Genomic DNA, 7,112 nt, shown 5'->3' with positions numbered 1-7,112 from the left:
TGTGGCACCTTAAAGACTAACAAATCTATTTGAGCATAAGCTTTCATGAGCTACAGCTCACTTCATCGGATGAATTAATAAATTTTAAAAGCCATTACTTGTCATCTTTGCAAGCAGTTTTTCCTCCACTTGCTCGTCTTTTGGAAACATGGGATAGAGCAATGCTTTTATACAGGAAAAGAGGAGAAAACAGGCAAAAGAAACATGAACTATCCAGTATATAGAAATTTATTAGTATAAGAAATTGAGCAACTCAAATTAACTCATTAGGTCAATCCCTTTCAGTATCAAGTAATAAATGTCCAGCTGATGAAGGTCCAGAAACCTGGCTCATCATCTACCCCACCAAAAACCCACTCACAGATTGAATCAATGATAGTCAAAGGTGTCCAGGGGTGGCTCTCCTCTGCTGGTCTGCTCTGGTCCTGAAAGAATTGTGCAGTTAGGTCCCACTCCACAGTGCAGCCTTCTAGTGCGGTTCAGTAGTTTTGTTTCACTTCTACCAACTGGGTGAGTTAGGGTGCTTTGAAATCAGCTCATTATTGGCATTTCCAGCTTGATATGATGATCTGGCCATGGAGTCAGCTCTCTAGTGTTGCTGCTGATGGTCCAGAGCTCCCCATGGAGCCAGCTCTGTTCTGCTGCCATTGCTGGTCCTGTTGGGCCTTGTCTCTGAAATTCTGACAAACAGGCCATCAGATCTTCAGATGGGGGAATGCAAAACAGAACCCTTTGACAGAAACCCTGTTCCCCAAGTTAGAACTCCTGGTTTCTAGGACAGAGCAATTTCCTCCTCTTCCTTTGCTGAGCTCAAGCCAAAATCCATTTCTTGAATGCTCAGGGTAACCACACACCCAGGGCATATTCAGCACAATTTTTATACCTTTTCATGGAACACAGTACTGATAACAATCCATTAAAACCATTAAACACCCAAACAAATATATTCCTACTAAACTCAGGTAGAATTATGGGTAAACAAGATATAAATGAAGTTGGCCTGGCTTTTGCCCTTCTCACAAATAGAGGGAGCAGAAATCTCCATTCTCTGGGTCATCTAGCCATAGGGTTCACATATAGACATGTAACGTTCTGAGTGTAATAAATATAATATAATATAATATAATATAATATAATATCTCATTGAAAGGTGACAGGGCCAGAAAGAGTTAATTAACTCACAGACTGACCTGACCCATGGCCAAACATTAAAGCCTGGTTAGGAAGATATGTAAATGAATAGAGCTTTGAAATGCAAGTCTGCATTGTTAGAGATAGAAGGGTAGATGTTTGCTCAGGTCTTGTGATGTAAGTAAACAAGTCTTGTCTATTGCTATAGCTTTGATTCAAAGATCAAAAAAGGAATATTAACATTTAGGAAGACACTTGAGTGAAATAGTATTATTGTCTATGTCTCTTTAAAGGTTGTTATAACCTGTATCTGAACTGTTTAATGGATAAATTATCTTGTATTAATGGCTGTGATGTTTGGAAGAAGGAAAGTTAAGCCTATTGTTTTTTCAGGCCAAAAGGCTGCAGAAAATGTATAAAGACCTTGGGACACAATCCTTCTTCATCTGAGATCTGCTTTGGGTTTCAAGATGGGGAAACCTTAAGCCATAAGGATTGAGATCCCCAGTCACTGACTGGAGTCACCCTGAATATGGACATTGGACTATAACCTATGGACTATTTCTAAAAGGACTTTTGGCAACTACAAGCTCATCTCTGCTATGTAGCTGAACCTCAAGAATTGAATTCAAGTCTGTATGCTTATTGATCTTTTAATCAACACTCTCTCTTTTCTTTTTTAATAAATTTTAGTTTAGTTAACAAGAATTGACTATAGTGTATATTTGGGGTAAGATCCACGTTATTATTTGACCTGGGTCTGGGGCTTGGTCCTTTGGGGTCAGGAGAACATTTTATTTTATATGATGAAATATGATTTTCAGAATTTATCATCATATGTTTGACATGTGTGTCTGGATGGAGGCCTGAGGCTGAGTACTTTAAGGGAACTGCATTATTTGGATTTCTGAGTAACCAGTGAGGTACTATTGAAGCTGTTTTGTGCTGGCTTGGTAAATCTAAGTATTGGAATATCCACCAGCCTTTGGGGGTTGTTTGCCCCGTTCTGTTTGGAGTTGACCCTAATTGAGTGACCTCAGCTGGCTCCCACAGGCAGCACTGTCACACATGCTTCTGCCCAATATCACTTCAGTGTTCCAGGGCAGCTTTTCTGGATGCACACATTTAGGTATTATGACCCTGCTGCCTCTACAGAGAGCACCATTTTTTACTATCAGTTGTTATCTTTGTGTCCAAAATTCATAATTAACAAGTGGCACCTCTTCCTGTCCTGTCATCCTTCCTTACGGACTAAGAGCTTGAAGCACAGTGTCTGATTTGGTGTGTCTTTGTGTCTGCAGAAGCCCATGTCTTCCTCAGAACTAACAACAGGGAGCAGGTGGAGCAGCATGTGTGAAACACCTGTTGCTGTGTAAGGATATGGAATGTTGTTGCAGAGGTCAATAAGGATCAACTTCCATTTTGGAAGATGGGGCTCTGGGCTTCTGAGGGTGAGCTGCAGACTGCAGTGAACAGCAGGCACTGGCATCTCTTGTGTTACTGTTATGTAATCCGTGAATAAAATCCTTCAATATAAACATTTCCATTAACACGAGGAACCGACACACTTGGTGTGATGTCTAGGGGCTAGACAGGGAGGTAAGTTAGATTCCTCTCAGTGCTTAGATACCATGCTGGTAGGTGTCTTAGCAAAGCAATAGGGAAAGGTATCCCTTGGCAGTTTGATTTGAACTTTTACTTCAAGAAAACACATTTGCAGCTCTGCTAGTCACTTGTTGTTGGTTCTGGATATTGTGGAAGTCATTTTGGGTCAAATTTTGAAGAGTGGCTGCTAAACGGAGTGCATCCATTTTAATGGATACAGTGGGTTTGATGATCAAAAGGGCTGAGCATCCACACTTCTGGTGAAGTCAAGTGTCTGATATGGAGAAAGAAAACAGAGTTTGTGGTTTAAAAACTTCAAGCTGGGCAACTATTTTAGAAGCAAATTCAAACCTCCTGGAATGATCAACCGTGAAAAGTTGAATCTGGGGGGTTGGGGGGGGGGAGGAAGTCACCTTGCAATGTTACAGTCAGCTATGTCACATTTGCTTACCTTTCTGTAAGAAATGGGGCCAGGGTTGCTGGAACAATTTGTATAGTTGGTGTGCTGAGAGCCATTGAATCAAACTGTAAACCCTGTATATAATGGAAACCACTTCAAGCCAGGGTGCAGTTGTACCCCCAGCACTCCTAGTTCCAGCACATGTGAATGTGGCATGAAATATGGGAATTCCATAGGGCAGATTGTGTTTGTTGGCAGAGCCCTGAGTAGGGGTCAGTGTGGTGCCACATAGCCCCAGGAGTAGCACGCCACTCAGGAGGTTGCAGGATACACTCTTTGTCCAGATGGCTCCATAGAAGGGATTGTGGGGCCATGGCCCTACCTTCTTTTCACTCTTTTGATAAAGATATCTGCTAATACTAGAAGTGATCAGTCCCTGGGCACAAGGGCTGTAACAGTGCCTGGCCCACCAAGGGCCAGCCACTGTTGGATCCATAATCAAGAAATAAAACTTTCTGCATGGTCAGTGCTCATATATAGTGACTCCTGGTATATGACATGTGTATTGTGACATGATCCAAGTTTTAAAGACGTCAAGCTCCCTATCACAGTCTCTTTGAGGCCCAGGTGGTCTAGTGGCTAGTGGCCCTAACCTGCTGTATCTCTGTTCCCCAGTAGCAGTCCCTGGTTCCTGTCCCCAGGCCAGGTGAGTCAGCCTCCTCACTTCATCTGGGCTTTTGCTCTTAAGTGGGGCATCATAGGGGGACCCAGGCCCTCGCTCTTCACCAGGTCCCAGCCCAGGTACCTGTGGAAAGAGACATGCTGCACAGAGGACTCTGTCGATGTTAAAGTCCACTGCCCTGGGCTATTTCCCACCTATGTGCTACTTCAGTCTGGAGCGTTGCCCCTATAATCCAAACAGTTGATAACTTCACAATCAAAATCCAAATGAGCAGGGCCCTGCAAGACTTGCTGGTTCTCAAAGGGGTGGTTGGCGAAGGGACTGCCTGGGCCTTGCCCACTCTATGTTCCCCTCTCAGGCTCCACCTTCTGCCTACTTTCCTGGATTTTTCTTTCCTGCAGCCTGTCCACTGCCCCCTATCTAGGCTTCTGAGCTCCATTTAATCCATTCTTCCAGCTGGAGCTTGTTTTGCAGGCCTGTAGGGATGGAGTAGTTTGGGCACAGCATTTCCTTTTAATCCCTTTGGGCCAAGTGTGGGGTTTGTATGCCCCATTACAGAGACATTTTTTCATAAATATATATCTGACAGAAATATTCTGATCAATCAGTGGGGTTCATTATCAAATATTTGACTCCTTTAATGCTACATCTTAAATCAATTTGACTGTGATTAATTTTAAAGAGTTTTAGACTCTGTGAATAAAACAGTGTATATATTTTTTGTAATGTGCTCAGTATACTTTAACATTTCTGGCGTTTCTATTATCCAACCAAGTGACAAATCCTAGGCTTGATAACTGCTAGATTTTAGCTCTAGGATTTCTCTTTTAAACCTAACGAAGAATGATCAGCTCTTTGAAAGATTCAATAATTCAGTTCTCACCCTGTCTGTGTGATTAAGAGGGATTAGCTGCACATTCACAAACCCAAAAACAAGTCCTTCTCTGTCACAATAATTAATATCCAACTAAATGTGTTTTTTCTCAACCCTACAACCTGTTTTCTTTGCAAACTTTAAAATAGGAGCTTTGGAATCTCTAATCTCCAGTATATGGATTAATTTACAACAAAGCTGAATCTTACTCTGAAGGTTTGACAATGTTTGATAAGCACCTTCAATAACATCCACAGTTTGAAACAGCAATTTTAAATACATTGAAAATTAGGGATGAGAGATAGGAGATTTAAGTTCAGTTGGATAATAAGGGCTGGAATTTTGCAATGGAAGTAAAGATGATTCTTCCTCAAAAATATTGCTCTGTCACCCAAGTGTTTGGCAGCAATAATGTATCTGTAATACTTGGTATAATCGTGCTACTTCCCACCCCATTCCACACCAATATTGCCAACCTCAAGCATTAAAAAATCATGAGTCAGGATCCAAAAACCCTGAGACTGGCTTAAAAGTCATGAGATAAAAAAATAATAAAAGTGAGGTTCTTTGTGTTTACCTTTTGGCATTGAAGCATTTAGAATCCTGGTTTTAAGCTTTTCTCTGCAAATGTGATTGTGGGACATTTTTTCAATGCTAGCTAAGATTCTTAGGTAATAACCTGATTCCAGCAGCTGGGCCTTAAAGATAAACAACAAATATTGTGAGACTTGCGATAAAATCGCAAGAATTGGCTAAATTGTTTTGCTAACTTGGGGGTTCTTGCGGGTGGGCTAGAGAAGAGTGGATGTACAGCAGAAGGAGACGGTTATATCAATCCTCACATTCTCTCATGCTGGGGAGGACTGCTTGGATCTTTGTGCTTCTTCCAAATGCTGCTGGGAAGGGCGGATAAATAAATAACTTTCTAATCTCTGCTTTTACTATGCTATCTAGTTTAGAGTTTTCTATAGAGCTTATCACCATAATACCTAAATACTTCCTAAATAATTTAGATTTGCACTGTGAAAGCCTTAATACACTTCATGGAGCCTTCTGCTCTTCTTTCTTTCTCAGTGGAGAAGTTCTGCTTGGGCTATACATCTCTACTCCTTTTTTCTTCTTCACCTCCTCCCTCAACCTCCTTATGATGGAAAAGCTTTCTCAAACAGAACAATTTTACATGCACTGACAAGGTTGTCAGACACCTCTGAAAGCTAATCCACAGCCAAACCCCACAGCTAAGAATGTTTTGGTTTTGGTTTTAATGCCTTGCATCCTGGGGTTTGTGAGCTGCATTGTTCCAGAAGAGCACAGCCAACTTGCGGCATCATGGATGGAGGTACCTATAGAGAAACCATATCTTCATATGTGATTTCCCAGCATCTAGCACAATGGGACCCCAATTTCTGGTTGAAACCTCTAGATGTTAACGTAATATAAATATTACATAATCATCGTCATCATGTTCATCATCCACTAAACTTTCTTCCTACTCCTAACCTTCTATCTCTGTATATTTCCTTCCTTTTCATTCTTCCTTTTCCAACAAAATTGTATTGAGGGGGCTCTCTCTTTCTTTCCACCCATTCTCACTGGGATAATGAAAGCAATGGCCTTGATGGGTTTTCCTATGCTATTGAGACATTTGTCTTTCCATGTTTCACTTCTTCTTGGCTCTTCCATCCATTTTACACTCTGCCAGCATGAGAATCACATTCATGAACAGCACCTAAGTAGAGAGAAGAGCCAGGAGGCAACATAGTAGGTGGCTCAGGCCCAGCCTAGCAGTATGAAAAGATTATAACTTCTAAAGTAGACGGGTAAACAGAAGGAGAGAGATTTAAAAAACAGAGGCTGTTCGACCAGAATCCATGCAGCTGCAGTAGTTATCTGCATTAAGTCCTTTGCAGCAATCTGCTTTTCTGGCCCCTAAATAGCACATAAATAATCCCTATGAAAACCATTTGAGTAGTGCTAAATAACTTGGAATTCCAAGTAGTTAATGAAATTGCAAAAGGGATGCACGCTAGAAATCTCAAAATAGTCTATTGGTAATAAAATTCTGTGAGGGATATGTAATGGATGATACTTGTAACAGAAATCTTTGTATCCAAAAAGCAGTAAACTTTACAGTTGAGCCGAAGGAGAATAATGACTGTCAGCAGTATTTAGCCCTGATTTTTTTTTTTTTGAGGCCTCCAGAAGCCACTAGGGATAAACTATTGGAAATTGCTGCTGTGCTAAGTAACATGTTAAGTTTGAGCAGTTCAATTTCAATCCACTAGAGGTCTGAGAAATTCTTTTCCAGCAATGTTTTAAATCTTTCTTCAGCAATCTTGCTGTCTCCAATATAGTTAAGAGAAAAGAAACTTTTGACCCAGAGCCTATTGCCCTCAATCAAACAAAGAAGGACTGGGGCC

The 7,112-nt window shown here is 41.1% G+C and overlaps 1 long non-coding RNA gene across 1 annotated transcript; it reads right to left on the bottom strand.

Moving 5' to 3' along the window:
- Positions 1-294: 294 nt before the first annotated feature.
- On the bottom strand, positions 295-5,347 carry LOC122459925. The gene is made up of 3 exons (XR_006280911.1): positions 5,270-5,347; positions 2,865-3,010; positions 295-672 (listed from the first exon to the last, which is right to left on the bottom strand). It is a non-coding gene; the product is annotated as an uncharacterized LOC122459925 (long non-coding RNA).
- Between the last annotated feature and the right edge of the window lie 1,765 nt (positions 5,348-7,112).

This window comes from Dermochelys coriacea, chromosome 4 (assembly GCF_009764565.3).
Source record: "Dermochelys coriacea isolate rDerCor1 chromosome 4, rDerCor1.pri.v4, whole genome shotgun sequence".
Classification (NCBI taxonomy): domain Eukaryota; kingdom Metazoa; phylum Chordata; order Testudines; family Dermochelyidae; genus Dermochelys; species Dermochelys coriacea.
The sequence above is the reverse complement of the archived record's forward strand: the minus strand, read 5'-3'. Positions and strand labels throughout refer to the sequence as shown.